Consider the following 21,440-nt stretch of genomic DNA (forward strand, 5'->3'; position numbering starts at 1 on the left):
TTAGATGTTCTGTCAAACCCAGATGTTCCTTAGTCTAGAAACCATCTCTCACCAGAAGATGTTTCATCAGTATTTCTGTCAGGTGAGCTAATTATTTTGAAAAGACCTTGTACCATTCACTTTGATTGTCAAACCATCCAAACATTGTGTCTCAAGAAACTGGAATTTCTCCAGGAATCTTAAACCGGACAAGGAAAATGGCAATGTTTGGGCCAGCCTGAAGGAGAGCTTTCTCCCTGTGATCTCCAGTTTGTGGCTGAAACTTTTATCTTCTGAATCAAAGGAAATAAGCAAAATTCAAAATACCCTCAATTGTTATCCTATTGGACTATTCGTCATAATAGCAGATATTTATTAACATTTTAGACTATAAAAATATCTTATTCTCTTCTAATTAATTGTAATCACAGGAAAGACACTATTTCTACGGTGATACAGGATTGATCAGCAATGCTTATCAACACTTCTACTCTCCTATGTCTAGCCCATGTAAGAGAACACATGGCTTATACATCACTAATTCTGCCAACTTTTAATCTAGCAACCATAACAACCAAATTAAGCAGATCTTTTGATAAAGCAGTTTTGTTTTTTTTTACTTTATTTATTATTTATACAGTATTCTGCCTGCGCGCCAGAAGAGGGCATCAGATTTCATTATAGCATTATGGATGCTTATGTGCCACCATTTGATTGCTGGGAGTTGAACTCAGGACCTTTGGATGTACAGCCAGTGCTCTTAACCTCTGAGCCATCTCTCCAGCCCAAACCAATGGTTCTTAACTAAGAATTCAGCCCAAACTAAACATAAGATCTTCTTAAGAAGGCTGTATTCCTTAATGCCTTCAATAAAGATGCTGATGTAATTGATGTGTGAGGCTGCCCAGGGATTTGAACTTCTCAAAAGTTATGTTATATTCTGCTATACAAATGGGATTGAGAAGCACTGAGCTAAATGGTTTGATATTGCCTCATAATTAATTAAAGAAATGATATCATCAAATAATCATCTCTTGTGTATCTTCCAATAATTCAACTTGCATTAAAGCACTTTTCGCCAACCTTCTTATATATATAATATACAAGTTTTACCAAAAAAATTACTCCAGAAATCAATAGGAAGTTTCAAGATTATTCTGGTTTTCTCTTGAGAATACATTATCCATGTTGCCCATCTGTGATTAATAGGACTTTTTCCTATTGCAAGCATTTTATTTGTTTTATTTATTTATTTTATTATTACTCATTCATTTATTTATTTTTGCTGAGTAGCTGGTTATGATTCTTTCCTCTTCAATTCTTCCTATATGAGTTTTTAATCTGTTGATTCACTTATCTCTTCAAATTTTAATGCCAATCATATTTCATTATTTTAAATTACATTTTTTTATAAATTGACTTTTAAGTTACTCATTCATATTTTGAAATGTATTTTATGTTTTAAAAACCTTTACTGTTATCATTCTACATTTAAGTTTTTTTTATTTTTAAACTTAATTTTATTTATGTATTTATCTATTACAATTAATTCACTTTGTATCCCCACTGCTGTCCCCTCCCTCATCTCCTCCGAGGCTCACCCACCCTCCCTCTTCTTCCCCTACACCCTTTCCCTAGTCCCCTGACAGGGGAGGACCTCCTGCCCTTCTATCTGACCCTAGCCTGTCAGGTCTCATCAAAGCGGGCTGCATCTTCTTTCTCTGTGGCCTGGCAAGGCTGTACTATACCCCTCAGGGGGAGGTGATCAAAAAGCTGGCCACCGAGTTCATGTCAGAGAAAACCCCTGTACCCCTTGGAAACTGAGTAGCCAATGGACTTCCTTTGGACAGGGGCCTAAGTTTTCATTACTCTGTGTTCCTACTGGTGTGAGTCCCGTGGTGCCACACCTGCTGACTTGCCCCCATAGTGCTTTGTCACATTGTGTGTTCCCTGATTTCACCCTGTGCTGTTGTGGTGTTAGAATTTCAACTGATATTGCACCCACCAGGTAGAATTTTATCAAATTCTTCAGCACCCAGGGCTGTTTCAAAGAAGACAGAGTTTTAGAATAAATTATTCATGTAAAGTATTTCTATTTGTGTATGTTGTATAAGAAAGGCCACATATTCTTGTGAGGGAAGGTTTTCAGTCACTCATTTGCAAGCATTTCATTTCATCCAGTCAGCAGGTGCATGGGAATATAGAATGGTTAAACTTAATTTCATTCCTCCTTCATGGATGGAGTGGCTTGCTGGGGACTTTCTCTGGGAGAAGCTGCCTCATTGTGATTCTACAATCCCTTCAACTTCTAAATTCAAGAGTATGAACAGCATAGCCAGTTAGAAATTTGTCATCAGAACAGACTTAAAGATTCACAGACAATAAAGGAAACTTATTTTCATGTTACTTTGAATTTATAGACCTGCCTTATTTATTTATTTATTTTACATTTCATCTATTTTATTTTTTAAATATACTTTATAGTTTTAGAGTTTAGGATTTGAGAGATAATGAAAAGTTTACCCAAATGCCAGTTGTTTGTGGGTGTGCCCAGGATCCTGCCTCCAGAAGTGTTTCACTTGCTACAATTAAAAAACAAATCAATTTCATTCTGAGTGAAATATCCCAGAAGGAGAAAGACAAACACGGTATATACTCACCTATATAGACCTATAAGATATGATAAACATAATGAAATCTATACACCTAAAAAGATAATCAAGAGAGCAGACATGGGGTAAGATGATCAATCCTCATTTAGAAAGACAGATGGGATGTGCATTGAATGTATGACAGGAGTCTACTGAGCGCATCTGAAAGACTCTAACTAGCAGTGTTTTCAAAGCAGATACAAAGACTCATGACCAAACCTTTGGCAGAGTACAGGGAATCATATGAAAGAAGGGGAGTTGTATGATGGGGAAAGGATAGGAGCTCCATAAGGACCAAATATATCTGGGCACAGGGTCTTTTCAGAGACTGACATTCAACCAAGGACCATGTATGAATGTAACCTAGAACCTCTGCTCAGATGTAGCCTGTGGTAGCTCAGAAACCAATTGGTTTCCCATAGTGAGGGGAACAAGGACTATTTCTAACAGGAACTCAATGACTAGCTCTTTGACCTCCCTACCCCCCAAGGGAGGAGCAGTCCTGTTAGGCCACAGAGGAGGGCTTTGGAGCCAGTCCTGAAGATACCTGATAAAACAGGGTCAGATGAAAGGGGAGGAGGTCCTCCCCTAATATTGGACTTGGAAAGGGGCAGGGAGGAAATGAGGAAGGGAGGGTGGGATTGGGAAGGGAACAAGGGAGTGTGATACAGCTGGGATACAGAGTTAACAAAATGTAACTAATAAGAAAAAATAAAATAAAATAAAACATTAAATATAAATGACCTTGCCTACTTTTTATCAGGCTCCAGACTTCTAAAATATTGCTTCCAGTTATTATTTATTATTTATCACTACAATGATAATCATTTACCACTATCAAATAGCACCTTGAAAAACAAGGTACTACTTCCAATAATTATATACAGTATTTACATACTTTACTAAATATGCCTTGATTCCTCTAAAATTTGAATTTAACCTAAAAAAGACATGTAATTTAAATGGTCTTTCTTATAACTTATATATTATGATTGTTAAGTATTTATTAATGTATAGCTTTCATATAAGTTTAATTTTTTTCTAATATGTATATTAGGGAAAAACTTTCATGATCACATACTTAAAATAAAAGTTACTTTCAACTCCAAAGAGTTACATTGAGTGTTTTTAGAGTTTTCCTACATGAAGAAATCCATATTCATGTTTAACAAAATATTTTCATGAATGAAACAATTAAGTAACAAATCAAATCACTGTGCAAATTCTTAATTCTGTCCTTAACAATTTTAAATTATGCATGTCACAATTAACTATGTTACACACTTTGTTGATGTTAAACATTATCATTGTTCTTTGTAGTACTTTCGGTAGTTCAATTTTCTCTTAAAACATTCATTCATTTATTTATTCCTATTTTTTTTCTTTTATTGACAATAGAGTATTTTCATACAGAATATTCTGTATACAATTTTCCCTACCTCACTCCTCTGAGATCGTTTCAACTTCCCCTCTTATCAGAATCCACACCCTTATTCTCTTTCCTTGGAAAACAAAAAACATCTAAAGCATAATAAAAATAAAATCAGATACGATAAAACAAAACAAACAAATCAGAATGGGACAAAATGAACAAACAAAGAAAAAGTACTAGGAATTCATATAGATGCAGAGACATTCATTCACATACACAGGAATCCCACAAAATTCAAAACCAGAAAGCATAATATTTATGCACAGGGTTTGTATTTTTGAATCCCAATTTTTGTGTTTTTTTTTTTGTCATAATGTGTTTACAGAATTGAATTAAGATAGAAACATTATAATGTGGTGTTTGCTTGACTAAATATTCCACACTCAAAAACTCTTATTCTAAATTAAAATATATGGAAAACAATACAATGGAACTTACAGAAACTATCTGCTGACTCATTCCTTTCTGATTTGTATCCCCTTGATCTCTTTTAAGTTGTCTTATTACTCTAGACAGGACTTAAGTACTATGTGAAGGGATAAAGAGAGAATGGGTAGCCTTGACTTGTCCTTGATTTCAGCGGGATTAATTTAAGTTTCTCTCCATTTATTTTGATGTTGGCTATAGGCTTGCTGTATATTGCTGTATATTGTATATTGCTGTATATTTACTATGTTTAGGTATGTGCCTTGTATCCCTGATCTCTCCAAAACTTTAAACAAGAATGGGTGTTGGATTTTGTCAAATGTGTTTTCAGCATCTAAGGGGATGATCATGTGGGTTTTTTTTTTTCCTTCTGTTTGTTTATGTGGTGGATTATATTGATAGATTTCCTTATATTGAACCACCTCTGCATGTGTAGGATAAAGCCTATTTGGTCATGATGACAACACATGCTGGAGAGGATGTGGAGAAAGGTGAACCCTCCTCCACTGCTGGTGGGAATTTAAACTTCTACAACCACTTTAGAATTCTATCTGGTGCTTTCTCAGAAAATTAGGAATAGTGCTACCTCAAGATTCAGCTATACCACTCCTAGGCATATATCCAAAATATTCTCAACTATACAACAAGGACATTTGTTCAACCATATTTGTAGCAGCTCTATTCATAATAGCCAGAATCTGGAAACAACCTAAATGTCCCTCAACAGAGGAATGGATACAGGAAATGTGGTACATTTACACAATGGACTACTACTCAGCTATTAAAAACAAGGAAATGATGAAATTTAAAGGCAAATGGTAGGAACTAGAAAAGATCATCTTGAGTGAGATAAACCAGAAGCAGAAAGGCACACATGGCATATACTCACTCAGAAGTTATTAGACATAATATAGGGTAAACATACTAAAATCTATACTCCTAACGAAGATAAATAACAAGGAAGACCGTAGGGGAGATGCTCAATCCTCATTCAGAAGAGCAAACGCAATAGACATTGGAAGTTGAAGAAGACAGGGAACAGCACAGGGTCATACCACAGAGAGCCTCTGAAAGACTCCACATATCGAGGTATTGAACTAGAGGCTGAGACTTATAGCCAAACTTTGGGCAGAATGCATGTAATTTTATGAAAGAAGGAGGATATAGAAAGAACCGGAGGGGGCAAGAACTCCGAAAGGAGACCATCACAGCCAAAAACTCTGGGCCCTGGGGACCCATCAGAGACTGATACCCCAACCAAGGACCCTGCATGGAGAGGACCTAAAAGTGGGGTCACTAGTAAGAGAAGCAGGGGCTGCCTCTAGCATGAACTCAGTGACAGGCTCTCTGTTCACCAACCCCTGGAGGGGGAGGGGGTGCAGCCTTGCTGGGCCACAGAGGGAGAAAATGCAACCAGTCCTGATTAGACCTGATAGGCTAGTATCACATAGTGGGGGAGGAGGACCGCCCCTATTAGTGCCCTAGTGGAGGAACTAAGGGAGAAGAGAGAGAGTGGGATTGGAAGGAGACAAAGGAGGGGGCCACAACCAAGATACAAAATGAATAAACTGTAATAAATAATAATAATTAATCAAAGGAACCATCCTATATGAAAACCCTTCATTTCAAGTGAAGTCCTCATATAAATAACACAATCTGAAATACCATATACACATTACAAATTTACAAAAAATAAAAATTCTACTGCAATGTAAGACGTAATTTTTACATCGTAAAGTTCACTCAGATCTCCAGGTGCATACATTTGAGACGTCAACACATTTTTAAAAATATATCTCTTTTTCCTTCTAGTACTTAGAAGAGTGTGTAGGAAAAGATGATCACAGTATCTTCCAGAGCATTTATAAAGGTCTCTTATATTACAGGTTTTCTCCATAAAAATTTTGCAGAGTAGATAGAAACTGAAAAATATTGTCATGTTGACCTTGAGAGTCAGCTGTAAGTAGTGTATTTACCTCTTCAGGTTTTGTTTTCCACACCGGGACACATTTAAAATGTGAAGTTGCATTTATCTTCAACAAGAATAAAGCACTTTATTTTCAGTCATCGTCAAGATTTATTCTGTCTCCTGAGAGCTGCCACATCCCTGACTCAAATGCTTAAATACTGTTTTCTTGTTTGGAGTTCCTTCTTCCACTTGAAGGGTGCTTGAATGAATTAAGAAAACACTGAGACACTTCCATAACTTCGTTCCAGATGATTTTGTAGCTTGTGTGTTTAAAATTCCGTGTGTGTACGTACATATACACACATATACACATACATATACGTACATACATAACAACAATTAATAAAAACTAGAAATCATGAACTTGAAAGGGAGCAAGGAGAGTGCATGGAAATGTTTGGAAGAAGGAAAAAAAGGAGAAATGACATAATTATATTAAACCTCAAAAATGAAAAGTGCTTTTTTTTTTTTTTCAAAACTGGCCCTAAACATGCATCAGGGGGCCACATGAAGGATCTAGGGTGAGAGATTGTTACATGTGTGAAGTACCCTGAGAGAGAAATAGCGGAACCCATGTGACAAGGCTGCTGGCGTGCTCCCACCCCTATCACAGAACAAGAGAGTAGAGTAGAGCCTTTATCTAAAGGTCTCAGGGCTGTGTAGGAGCCAGACTTCCCATGGAGCTAGATCATCCAGGAGGGAACTGAGGAGCCGCTCCCACGGTGGCAGGGGCAGGCAGAGGCTTCCTCTGTGGTACTGCTGGTAGTTGGGATAACCTGTGGCTGGAGCTCCCTCTTTAGGGCTTAGCTGGTTGGGGTCCTCCAAGAATGGAGGTGCATTGTGGAACTGCTGGTCAATATAGCAAGTAAGAAGGATGCTGGCAGCCCTGATGAGGGCCAACAAGTTGGTCCCCATCATCGCAGAGCCCACCACAGCCAGCAGACCACGTGCAGCCAGCACCACTCCGGTGAATTCTCCGCTGGTGACGCAATTCTAGGGTCTTCCTTGCCCAGTTTAAGTACAAGGCCACAGTCAATGATGGTAAACAGGCCTCCTCACACTGCAAAACTACCTCCCTGCTGGGATGTCTGGATCCTTACAGCATTGACACTACTTCTGAACCGGTGTCGAATTCCAACAGGGACATCGAGAAAAAACCCTTAACAACCTGGAAGGCTCCACACCAATGACAGCCATAGTGAAAGTTCCACCGTAATCATCCACAATTCACCATGGGCAAGGTTCACGAAAAATTCTATCTTGAGAATATAAAATCTAGAAGTCTTAGCAGAGACTTCTTGCTTATCAGTTTTCATTCACTCAATAACTATTCCTTGGAAACTATGTATGTAGGCAAACTAGAAAAACATGTTTACATTCTAGTGTTTATCTATATACATTTTTATTTCTTTTAATTTTAATTGTGTGAAGTATTTGATTGCATTCAGTTGTTTAGCTCTCTCTTGAACCTTCTTACTCCTATTGAACCCCTTTGTTTTTTAAACAAGTCTTTTTCTTACTTCCTGACTTTAGCAATAAAGGAATGGTTTGAAGAATATTAGTAAATGGCATGGTGCTACTCAAAACAATAGGTATACTTACTTATTTTCAGCAAGTCCCAATACTTAACTGAATATTTTCTATGTATCAGGAAAAAGAGTAAGCACTTTCAAATTCCAAATTTTACCACTAACACAGTTTGGAAGAATTTAAAAATGTGTGGCTAAAGGTGTTACACACACACACACACACACACACACACAGACAAACCAAAGAGAAGTTATTGCAAAAGGAAAAGAATTAAGGAACTGTGATACATGGTCACAGGGTCTAAGAGGTATATTCAATTCTATGTCACGCACTGCTATGTCAGATCTCAGGCACCATGGAGACTAAATGAGGACACTCCCTCCCCATTCCCCCACCCCCACTGCCACTAATTACAAATGAAGAAACAACAAGGAGCCATCATGACACCATCTAATTCGAATTAAAATCAATACAACATTTCAAAGTGGCATCCAAATACACACGTTTTAGGAAAAACAAACAAACAAACTTTTATTGCAAAAGCTATTCTATAAATGAGGTAGTCACACCAGATTCACCAGGTAAGCTATCAACAAAAGATGTATTTAAAAACGGTAACTTCCAAAGGAACAAGATATGTAGTGACTGACAAAAAAGAAATATTGTGGCTGAAGAACATGAAAAGAATATAAAATTAAAATGCATGAGATAAAAATATAAATGCATAGTTCACTAAATTTAAGGGAATTTTTTATAGTAAGAATAAAAATACAACAGAGAAGTAGATCTCAATTAAAGGGAAACAAACACAAATTTTAGAACTACATATTTAAAATGCCACATAAAGTCTTCAAAACTCAACAACTGTTTAGGCTAAGCATGTGATATTTTTATAGATTTAATTATAGGTATAAATGTGTCTATGAGAGGATCTGTGGAAGTAAGTACAGATGTTTTCAGTGGCCAGAAGACAAAGTAGGATTCCTCTAGAGACGTATCTGCAGATAGTTGTATGCAACCTGATGTGGGTAGTAGAAGCTCAGTTCAGGTTATATTTAAAAACAGGATGAGTTTATAACCACTGAGCAATTTCTCCAGGCCAGAAGGAACTTTGGGAACCTGAAGAGGCTCTTTCAGTTTGCCCAGTCAGACAAAAATGAAGATGAAGCGGGAAGCAGAGGAAGAAGAGACAAGAAGTTCTGAGACTTAAACCTTAAATTGACGAGATCAAATTTTGTGTGTCAACATAAAATGAAAACCTAGTTTAAAATGCTGTTAACTTAAGGAAAATATAAGTATTCTGTCAAGAAGTTTAATTAATATGAGGTACAGATGATCAAAGAAAGACCTCAGTTGGCATGTCGTAATCAAACTCAAGCAACCAAGATACACAGAATTCTAGAAAGAGCTAGAAAAGGGCCTTTTTCATTATTATTATTAATTACAATTTATTCTCTTTGTATCCCAGTTATAGACCCATCCCTCATCTCCTCCAATCCCACCTTTCCCCCTGCTCCCTCCCTTATCCTTCTTCACTAATCCACTGATAGGGGAAGTACACTTCCATTACTGTCTGAGAGTAACCTATCAGGTCCCATTAGGACTGCCTGGATCCTCTTCCTCTGTGGGCTGGCTAGGTTGCCCCACCAGGGAGATGTGATCAAAGAGCAGGTAACTGAGTTCATGTCAGAGACTTTCTCTTCTCCCCTTACTAGGGAACCCACATGGAGAATGAACTGTCTATGGGCTACATCTGAGCAGGGAGTCTAGGTCCTTTCCATGTGTGGTCTTTGATTGATACATTAGTCTCTGTAGTCCCCACCCCTACCCCCAGCTCTTTTTTTTTTTCTTTAGTGGTCTCTTTGTGTGGCTCCTGTCCCCTCTGGATCTTTTATGTCCCACTTCTTCCATAAGAATCCCTGTGCTCTGTCCAAAGTTTGGCTGTGAGTCTCTCTGCATCTGCTTTGAAACCAGGCAGGGTGGAGTCTTTTAGAGGACATCTGTGATAGTTTTCTTTACTGTTCCCTCTCTTCTACCACTTAAGTGTCCATCCTGTTTTTCCTTCTGAATGACAATTAAGCAACTTCCCTAGGGATCCCCTGCTGTTTGGCTTCTCTAGGACTATAGATTTTAGTATGTTTATCCTATATTATCTGGCTAATATCCACTTAGTAGTGAGTAAATACCATGTGTGTCTTTCTGCTTCTGGGATACCTTACTCAGGATGACGATTTTTAGTTCCATCCACTTGCCTGAAAATTTCATGATTTTCTTGTTTTTAATAGCTGATTAGTAGTTCATTGTGTAAATGTGCTACAAATTCTGTATCCATTCTTTGGTTGAAGGACATCTAGGTGGTTTCCCGATTCTGGCTATTATGAATAGGATCTCATGAAACGGAATGAGGGAGCGGGATACAGCTGGGACACAGAGTTAACAAAATGTAACTAAAAAGAAAAATAAAATTAAAAAAAAAACAAACCTGATGGGAGTCAAAAAAAATTGGTGTTTGCATTTTTCACAGTATAAAATAAATGTTTTTTGCAAAATTATAGACCAAAAAAAAAAGAAAAGCTCCTGTAAATCAACGGACACTGTCAACAGAACAAAGGATAGCCTACAGACTGAGAAAAAATCTGCACCAAACCTACCTCTGACAGAGGTCTAATATCTAGAATATATAAAGAACTCAAGAAATTAAACACCAACAAGCCAAATAATCCATTTAAAAAATGAGGTACAGAGCTAAACAGAGAATTCTCAACAAAGGAATATCGAATAACAGAGAAATACTTAAAGAAATGTTTAACACCCTTAGCTAGCAGGAAAATGCAAATCAAAACAACCCTGAGATTTCACCTTATACCCATCAGAATGGCTAAGATCAAAAACTCAAGTGACAACACATGCTGAAGGGGATGTAGTTAAAGGGGACCCTTCCTCCATTGCTGGTGGGAATATACAACCATTTTGGAAATAATCTAGTGCTTTCTCAAAAAACTGGAAGTAGTGCTGCCTCAAGACTCAGCTATACAACTTCTGGGCACATATAACCAAAAGTTGTTCAACCATACAACAAGGATATTTGCTGAACTATTTCATAGCAGCTTTATCTGTAATAGCCAGAATCTGGAAACAACTTCCAAAAGTGAGAAATGTGTAACACCTCCTGTGCTAGGAATGAGTTACACTTTGTTGGTCCATTGGCTGTAGGGGTCCAGTGAAACCCTCCAAGCATCACAGGCTGTTTTGGAGGTTGCTGGAGGTAACCAGATCTCAGGACACTGGAATCAGCTTCTGAAAACATAGTTCACAAGAACCTCCTCCTGTGGATCACTCAATCCTAAATAGGATGTCTTTACCAAACCTGTCCTCTCAAGGCTCAGTGATCTATGTGGAAGAGGAGGCAGAAAGATTGTAAAAACCAGAGGTGATAGATGACTGCAAGGAAACAGTGTGTTAAAGATATAACCGTGCTGATGCGCAGATGAACTCATGGAGACTGTGACCATGCTCACAAGACTCAGTCTGGTTCAAGCTAGATGAGCCCAAACACTGAAAGGGGAAGTGGATACCAGCTTCTACTCCTAACCAAGAAGCTATCTGCAATTGATACCCACTACTAAAGAGAAACTTCGCTTTCTCCAACGGAATGTCACTGAGTGTATAAACTACATTATAGGGCAGTCCCTTCTCCAGGGAGTAGCTGGGCAAACAAAATGAAGTCAATGATAAGAAAAAAAAAAAAACAAAACAAAACATAATATCAACACCAAAATTAGTGCATAACCTAATGGAATAATAAAAAAATAATAGAAATAAAAATCCAAAAATCAGTGCATGTATCAACATCAAAACGATTTTCAGCAAGAAAACAATATATGATACATTGTAGGAAAAAGGTGAAGCCAGGCAAACTGGGTATACATATTATATATGCTAAAGACTAAATTCTATGCTTATTTATTTTAAAGTAGGCTAACTCAAAATATATCACGGATATGAATGTAAAGCATGAAGCTTTCAGAAGGAACATGTGGGCAGAGTGAATGGAATTTTATGTAAGAAGTGGGAAATAGTAAGAGCTGGAGGGGACGGGAACTCCACAAGCAGAGCAAGAGAACAAGATAATTTGAACACAGGGAACTTCCCAGAGACTCATACTCCAACCAAGGACTCTTCATGGAGATAACCTAGAACCCCTGCACAGATGTAGCCCATGGCAGTTCAGTGTCCAAGTGGGTTACATAGTAATGGGAAGAGGGACTGCCTCTGCCTTAATCTGATTGGCCTGCTCTTTGATCACCTTCCCCTGAGGGGGGAGCAGCCTTACCAGGCCATAGTAGAGGACAATGCAGCCACTTTTGATGAGAACTGATAGACTAAGATCAGAAAGGAGAGGAGAACCTCCCCTATCAGTGGACTTGGGGAGTGGCATGCATGCAGAAAGGGGAGGGAGGGTGGAATCAGGAGGGGAGGAGGGAGGGGCAATGGGGGGATACAAAATGAATAAAGTGTAATTAATAAAAAAAAGAGAAAAAAAAGAAATGCTTGAATATAGAAAGATCAACAATTATTGCTTTGGTTGAAACCCTCTAAGGCACAGCACATAAAAGTAAATTCAGACAAGTGGTATTACATCAACCTAAATGATTTTTTCAGAGCAAAAGATATAATCAACAGTGTCAAGATATAATCTGTGAAATGTGAGAAATTGTTAATTGTTCAAATGACAAAATAATAATTTGTCAAGTAAGTAAGCTTGAATAAATAAGAATAATTTAAAATGCAACAAAACACCCAAATATATGAAAATCAAATAAGTTCACTAAAAATGGATAAACTTTATAAATAAATATTGACAATAAAATTATATGCAAATGATACAATCACCCATGAAATATAAATCAAAACTACAGTGAAATATCATATTCTAATTATAATGATCTTTATCAAAAATAAGTATGGAAAGAATGCAAAGAGAAATATCAAATGTTGTTGGTAAAAAAACAATTAGTACACTTATTTTAGAGAACATTATAGTCTCCTCAAATGCTGAATGTAGAATCACCACATGATCCCAAACTCTATTGAAGTGCTCTCCAAACAAGATGACATCATTTTGTCAAGGAGACTTCTGAATGTTCCTGATTATTGCAGCACAATTCAAAATAAGTAAGGCATGAGCATCCATCCAGACGAAAATAGATAACTGGGTTAACAAAAGTGGTATACATGCCAGGGAATGTTATTCATCCATGAAAGGAATGAATCACTGCCACTGAGGCCACATGGATGGAAGCAGAGAACGTTACGTTAAGATAACTAATCTCAGAACAGGAAGCCATAATTCATATATTCACAATCGTTATAGAAGCCAGAAGTGTTGACCACATAGAATTAAACAATCGAATAGAGGCTGTTTCAGACTAGAAAGGCATGATGGGAGTAATCAAAGAGGTAAATTAACATGTAAACACTGTTCAAATGCAGAAGAAGGCAACTTATAGAAATCTCTGTATTTCTACATTCCTGATGTAGAAGACTTGGAGAGTTTCCAACACATGTTGCTGTTAATATTTGGGTAGATGGAAATGTTAATTACCTGGATGTCATCTTCGCTTGTATTAATTTAACAAGTTTTAATAACCTAACCCATAATGTGTAAAAACAATGAAAATATAAAAAGAAGTACCAAATATAGTATAAATTAAAAATTTTCAAAGTGCAGTTTTGAGTTCACAAATTAAAAACTCAAGTATCAAAATTCAAAGAATTCTCCCAAGACCATACACACACTTTGATGAAGTCAGCCTGACTCTAATATTTATTTTCCTCTCATATACAGTCCCAGGAGCACAGAGTGAGGAAGAAATAATAATTTCTTTAAGGAATTATTATTAATTTGTATATTAATTCAAATAAAGGTAAGGTATATATGATCAATAATTTATCTTCATACAACTCTGCAATCATAATTTAAATAGATACCATGTAAGGAACACACTTTGAAATCTGCAATTTACAGATTTAAAAACCTTTTAAACAACAGTGTGAGTTCATTTTATTTGTTAATATTTATTTTGTGTGTGTGTGTGTGTGTGTGTGTGTGTGTGTAGGTCAGAAGAGGGTGTTAGATTCCCTGAATAGAGTGTCAAGAAGTTGTGAGCTTCTGGACTTGGGTGGTCTGCATCCAACCTTGGTGCCCTTCAGGAGCATCAAGTGTTCTTAACCACTAAGCCATCTCTCTAGCCCCTCAGTGTAACACATAGTCTAGGTTATACATATTCTATCAGTTACGACTCATTCTTTATTCCTTTGTAGCTCTATACATCCTGATTACTTTCAATTTCAAACGTACTTAATGGAAATGCACCAAAATAATTAACTTTTGTCTTCCTATACCAAAGCAAAGACTCTTGCCAAAATGATTTCTAAAATCTGGCTTATTATTACTTTTGAAAGAAATTTCAGAGTTTTTAGCTAGATTAGTTTGACCTTACCTATGTTAATTTAAAATAAAAGTACTAAAAATGTTTTTTTTGATTCTGCAACGAAAACCAATATAAAGCAAGTGGCCTTTTCGCTCTCTTTTGGGCTCCCTCCAATATCTAAATTGCAGGACTTAGGCAAATGCTACTGAGACAACTTCCTAGTGAACAGTCACCAACACCCTGAATTACTGCCATTAGCTACATCTCTCCTGCACTCGCTAGTCGCAGTCCAGAGGTTTTGAGGTTTTGTGCAGTATACCTGAATGTTTGCAATCCATCCTGGATGCTCTGACCAGTATTTTCATTCAATGATTTAACCAAAAGTAAATAATCAAACACTGAAATAATCTCACGTATTTGTTCTGCTCCTGATACCTAACTAAAGTAAATATAAAGCTGTTTACTGAACTATTAAGTGAATTAGATTCTGTACTGGTTTGTTTATTTATAAGGTTAAACTGCTCCTTATTCAGCCAACAAGGTCAAACCGGATATAAATCTACATTTGCCATGATTAAACAGGTACAAAAACAATACAGAATATTTCTTTGAACCAAATTTAAGGGAAAGTGTTAAATTAGAGAATTTAAATTCATGAAAGATAGAAGAGCGAGTAATGCTACAATGGCTTCAAACACTGTGATGCAGTGAATTGACAATTCCCTTTGGATGCTAAATAGCAACACTGAATTTGAGCAGTTCATCCCTCTGGAACTGTATGTCTGACTTCCCTTTGATGTTTTGCCTAAATGTTTTTCATTTAACTTTTCTCCACTTACAATTTAGAAAAAGCACAAGGAATTCTTATAACAACAAACAAACAAAAATAAAAAAGATTCACATGCACACACAAACACACACACACTACAGCGCTAGTACCTTAGAACGATTTTAACGAGTTTATTTCACTGCTGGCTTTGTCACTTTTTTGTTTCACTGCAAGCTTTTCCATTTTCCCTAACAGAGACAAAAGCTTTTCTTTAACATTGTTTGCATTTTCCATCTATAAATTCTATGTTGTATAAAATAAATGAAAGAAAGAAGGAGAGAAAGAAGGAAGGAAGAAAAAAGTTTTCTGTGGTAAATATTTGCAATGTTTTTTTATGATGCATTTACTTTATGAATATTTTCTTCCTATTCACATGGAAAATTCCATTATCAAGGTTTCCTTAAGCTAAGAGTGGCATGTGTATCCTTTGGAAGCAATGGAGAAAAGGATGTCATCCTCACTCCATAACTACTGAATTAGAATATCACCAGTTGTACTCAAATGTCACATTTGGACCATTTCAACCAATGTATACTTTGACATTTGAGTGCCTTTTCCAATGAAGCTAAGAGTTTGTTTGTCAGATATTCATAGTCACAGTTTAATTTATTTAATATCTGTAGATATTTATGAAGCGAATAATACGTTCAACACATAAATTAAGACCGTTTTAAAAACTAAAAATGTCTCATTTGCAGATACATAAGAATGCCGAGTCTGGTTATAAGCAGTGTATGTTATATGTGGAAAAAAAAGACAAGCAAACACAAATTGAAGACCACAATTTATAAAAATAAAATCTGAAGCCTTATCATCCATCTCCAAAAGAGAGCTACATATAAAAATGCTAGCATATTGGAGACTAAGCCATAACTGGCACTTTGGATAGATTATCGGACAGGGCTGTGAAAAGGGAACTGAGTGCTGAGATAAGGTTGTTTAGAAAAGTACGTGGCAAAGACGTTGTGACAATATTTAAGTTTTCATTCGTCTTTGGAGTAGCCTCATAATATAGAATAGTTGAATGATTTTGGCTTTATCAAGACACGGCTAGACTGATCATGTTTTATTCTAGGAACCACAATCTCCTGCTCAGACCAGGATCTCTTTTCAGGTGTAAATGCTATTTTTAGAACTTGTTCCCTGTCATTCTCTTCTGTTAACCTTTCATGATGTCCATGTACTGCTAGGGGGGCCAATGACAACAGTCTAAAAACCTGATAAAAAAAGTTATCTCAAAAAACCTCCTGTTACGAAAGCCTTTCCATGTGACTCATTATGAGCTAGCACTTTTCAGAAATAGCTAATAATAACTTTAAAAAATGAACATCTAGTATAAATATGTGATGCAATATCTAAAGGCAACTCTCCACCGACTCTTCAAAGGCAAAGTGCTACATAAAGGATAAAATAAGCTAAGACAGTTCAGGATTGGGAAGAGAGATCAGTGGTAGAGTAATTACCTGGTATATATGAGGTCCTAGATCCAATTAACAATATTACAAAAGAGAAAAAAGAAAAAAAATGTTCCAAGAAATAAAAGACATAGTAACCTTTTTCCATGGAAATATTATTTGAGAACCATAATAACCATAACTTCATTAACATCATAATTGCGGCCAAATGTTTTTCTCACCCCTTTCTTCTATCATTTCTTTCTTCCTTTCTTCTTGCACATGAATCATCATTGATACTTTGATACTTCTTTCTTACACAGAAAATATCAAGTAAGTATGAAAATAGACCAATACAATATCAAACATATCATATATTAATACATTAGAACTTGAGAGAGAATGACATGGTAATTTGATTCAACACAGCCTTAACTTTTTAAATAACTATTATAATTCAAGTAACCTTCACAATTCTTAGTAGCAGAATCCAAAGGTTCATGGTCAAAACTATGGGGAAAAAAACTCATATGGAACATAGTGTAATAAATTTACACTGGTTATCAGTTATATACCAATTAAAATGAACTTCTGATTCTAGAGAACAGATACATCACATGTTAGAGAAAAGGTGTGAAACTTATTTGTTAAAGTTGAAATTAGCAATATAGTAGATATTCATGACGAGAGTGTCATATTTTTACAAGTTTATTACGCAGGGAAGAGCAGAATGAACTTCCCACGACGTTATTTTATTTCTCTTAGAATTTTATAATCAAGGACTGATAGAAATCCACTTAGTTGGCATTGTGATACTGACCACTCTCAAATGAATAAGTAATCATTTTTATGTTGTTTTCTCACTCCTAAAGTTTTCAAATCTTTAAATTATTTTTTATATAGCAACTTTGTTTTTAATATAAAATTTCAACTGTAGTGTCAGGTCCATTAGAGATAATCCTTCTAAAGTAGTTTATCATCCTTCAACAATGCTTAATTGTTACTTTAAGTTCTATAGTAAGTAGCACAGTAACTTATGATTGTAATTATTATCTGGTCCTTTGTTCTCCTGATCTTCATTTCGCCCATCCTTTAATCTGCAATTGGCTTCTCTATTTAGGTGTAAACTAAGAAAACTGCATCTCTGCCCTACATAGCCTTTCATTCTCCAGGATGCCAGTATAACGAATGCATATAGCAATTGGTATGTACAGGATGGAACTTGGAAATGGCATACCTTGAATGCTGTTTACTTTTCAAGGAATTTCAGATATAAAATATTGAAGCGGAGACTCTACCTCTTTAGATTAAATTTTTAAGAAGAAACGGAAGAAAAATGAAAATTAAGAGAAAAGCAACCCAAACTTATAATGGAAAGGATAAGGGAACATATGCGATATGAAAGAAGAGGGAAGGTCAGTTTTGAACAAGGATGGGGACAAGGAAGGGCATAGAGGTAGAATAGGGCTCTGTGACAAAATTCCTGGAGAGATGTGATACACATCTAGTCACCCCAGATAGAGAACCCACAACAGACAGCAGTACAGATACCACCCAAGTTTATGTTGGTGAATAAACGAATTTAATTAGGGTTACATACAGGAATGTGATTGTTTACTTAGAGAAATGACTCAAAGACAGATGTTCCACCAAGCCCACCTCGGCATGGGAGACAGGTCACAAAATCTGACTCTGGAGCACAGGGCACAGCCTGTTGGAGAGTGTCCTTTGCAAGCAATGCAGTTCTAAATCTTTCAGACCAGGCTTACTTCTGCTTCTTCCCGGCAGCTGATTAGTCTCAGAGCCTTCTTCGTAGTTTAGCTTCTCCAACAGCCACGCTCAGCTACTTTATTGCTTTTTCTGGGAGGGAATTGCCTAGTGAATCTGGTCAGTTTCAGGGATTTCCTGACGCTGTTTTGAGTTCTTTTACCTTCCTGCTTAAGCAACTTCTCTGCAGGATGAAATGTTTCAATCTCAGAGGAAACTGTTAAACAACAGGCAGTGACTGAGAAGTTAGTGAATAAAACTAAGAGTGTTTGAAAATCTTATGAAGACTGCCTTGTTAGTGAGTTATTTTCAAAATATAATTTCAAAAGGGGCTGTTAAAATGGAGATACCGTACATGTATTGACAATCCTCTTTTAAGAAGACATAGGTTATTCAATGAAAATCCAGGTGCCGGGCTTGGATATTTCCAATAGTCTTATTGGTCAGGAGACGATGGAGATTTCTAAAATATCACCTATTGGCATTACTCCTGGCTACTCAAGTTAATTATGTGGTAAGGACCAATTGCTTTGCTGCAGGACATTGAGAGCACAATCTCAAATCAACTAAACACCTTCCTTCATGCGGATTAGCTTTCATAGACTTGGAAGGTGCTGTGCAAACTGTTGATGGAGAAAAGACTTCAATGATCTCTATCACTCAATCCTGTATTCTACAACACCAACCTACAAAGTAAGACACACTCACTAATGCAAAAATAGCATGCCTATTAATGTGTAAGTAACAGTTTTCTGGTTTTATTTTGAGTCCTGATCCAGAGAAGGAAATTTCATGCCTGTTACTGTAATACTGGTCAAAAACTCACTGCTGGGAACAACATAGACACTAGGGTAGAACCTGATATTCTTATTTTGCTGAATGGTCAAATTACTTAATTTTATATTTCTGCCCATAGATCTGGGTTACTCTCAACCTTAGTCAGAGAAGGTTTTTTGTTGTTGTTGTTGTTGTTTGGATTTTTTGTTTGTTTGTTGCAGTGGGCAGCAAGTAACACAGAAACACATAATTAGTCAAGTGATGTGATCGGGGGTGATAGGTCCTATGTGAGATATCTTAATCCCCTGGTTCCTGGTACTCATTTCAGTTCTCAAGGAACACTGATGTTGAGGAGACAGAAAAATTTAACAGCCAGAGGAAGAGGAGTGTAAAATGCTGTCCACTGGACAGAAAATGGATATTGCATTCATGAACTCCCAGCAGTAGGTATTACCTGTATGTATCAAGCATGAGTAGGAAGCTCATGGAGCCTAAACCCTAGCAAGGAGATACTGGCAGTGGATACCTGTCAGCTAGGAGAATCAGCCTGCCTCGAAGGCTGCCACGGATAGCCTATTCATGTTCTAATGAATGCCATCCTGCACTAAGGCCAGTAGTAATTAGACTTAATGAGTTATTTTTAATAAGAAAAAGAAAAATACCTGGAGTTGGGAGGAGATGTATTAGAATATCCAGGGGAAGTTGGAAGGTAGAAATAAAAAGTACACGTGTTATGCTTCATTGTATATATGCATTAAATCCACAAAGGATAAAATTTTAAAAGAAATATGCAAGGAAATGGCTGTGTCACTGTCTACTGCTTTTGAAAGTCCACAAAAGAATTTGCAGTGCCCATCCATGATATTCTGCATGTGATCACAATAGATAAACCCTTCTCTGCAGTTCCTAAACTCATTTGGAAGTTCATGAGACCAAGTAGTTACAGATGCAATGTGGAAGCCTGTCTCTAGGAACTTCACAATTTAATGAGCATGCTAAAATATATTCTTTACCATTAAACATGACAGGATAGAAAAAGTAACAGAACAAGTTGTGAATAATGTCTTTAAAGCTCAGGTCTGTTTGGTGGAAGTTCATCTAACGCAGCCTCCTGTGGATGAATTTTTAAGTCGGTAGGATCTCCATTCATAGATGTCATTTGACCGAAAAGAAAATGAGGCAGAATTTCCTGTTCTTTATTGTGGGATAAAATTGTAATGTGCACATACTCTATTACAATAGAAAACTACATACAAATGTAACATTCCAAGCAGAACCAAGATTCACTACAATGCTGCCTAGTAACATGACTTCTAAAAAGCTATTATAATGCATAGCTGGATTTTGGTAGTCTTGCTGCTCATGAATGTTCAAACTGCAGGGAAAACATATTTAAAATAATTGTCTGCTTAAAATCACAACAAAAAATATTTTCTTTTGTTCATCCTTACTGTGGAAATGTGTGAAGAATTTTAAATGGAATTTCAAAAATTTAAGAAGTGGATAAAAAACGTAACCTATATTGTTGGAATGAATTATCTATAAATTGCATTGAAGAAAATGTACATTTTCTGGAATTTATCACATGTAGGTTATGCCGTCAAGTCTGTGGGAGAGAACCCAGTTAGATTGGCGTGTGTCAAATGAGCATATACTATGAAACGAACAATCTGTGTGTGTGCATTCGTCTGACAACTGTGTTCACATAAATTTAACCTTCCTGCACAGAATATAGGAAACTTTATTGATTCCATTATATGAATACATTAAAATACCTGTAGATACATCACGTCTTAAATGTTACACTGTTAATATGCAAGACTGTGAAAGAAATGTTTTTCAGTTCTTTATCCAGGGCACTTCAGCACAAACCAGCAAACATTTCGCATACAGACCTAAAGTCATAATTCTCTTATATAATTCTAAATTTCCAAACAGAATGAAGATGCATTTGTTGTTCCTATTCAAATTTAGTTAAGATCTAAGACTGGCAAACTTGCAACATGTCAAGTGTCTAAGGACGTCTCAGAAAATTGATGCTGGAAAGGAGGTGAGGATGAAGGATTGTATCTAACATGAAAATTTTAGTTAGTAATAATACTTTAGAATGCAGCAGAAGCCATTTAAATCAATTCAAGACCCATCTCTGTGCTACATGGATTGATGGTTGTACTGTGGGGAAGAATGAAGGGCATGCTGTTAAGAATAAAATAACTATCTCAATGCATTCTACAAACTGTGCAGAAGCAATC

The 21,440-nt window shown here is 36.5% G+C and overlaps 1 pseudogene; it reads right to left on the minus strand.

Moving 5' to 3' along the window:
* Positions 1-7,093: 7,093 nt before the first annotated feature.
* LOC129690485 (mitochondrial import inner membrane translocase subunit Tim17-B-like) lies at positions 7,094-20,286 on the minus strand (annotated as a pseudogene).
* Between the last annotated feature and the right edge of the window lie 1,154 nt (positions 20,287-21,440).

Source organism: Psammomys obesus, unplaced genomic scaffold, assembly GCF_907164565.1.
Source record: "Psammomys obesus unplaced genomic scaffold, mPsaObe1.curated_primary_1811, whole genome shotgun sequence".
Lineage (NCBI taxonomy): Eukaryota > Metazoa > Chordata > Mammalia > Rodentia > Muridae > Psammomys > Psammomys obesus.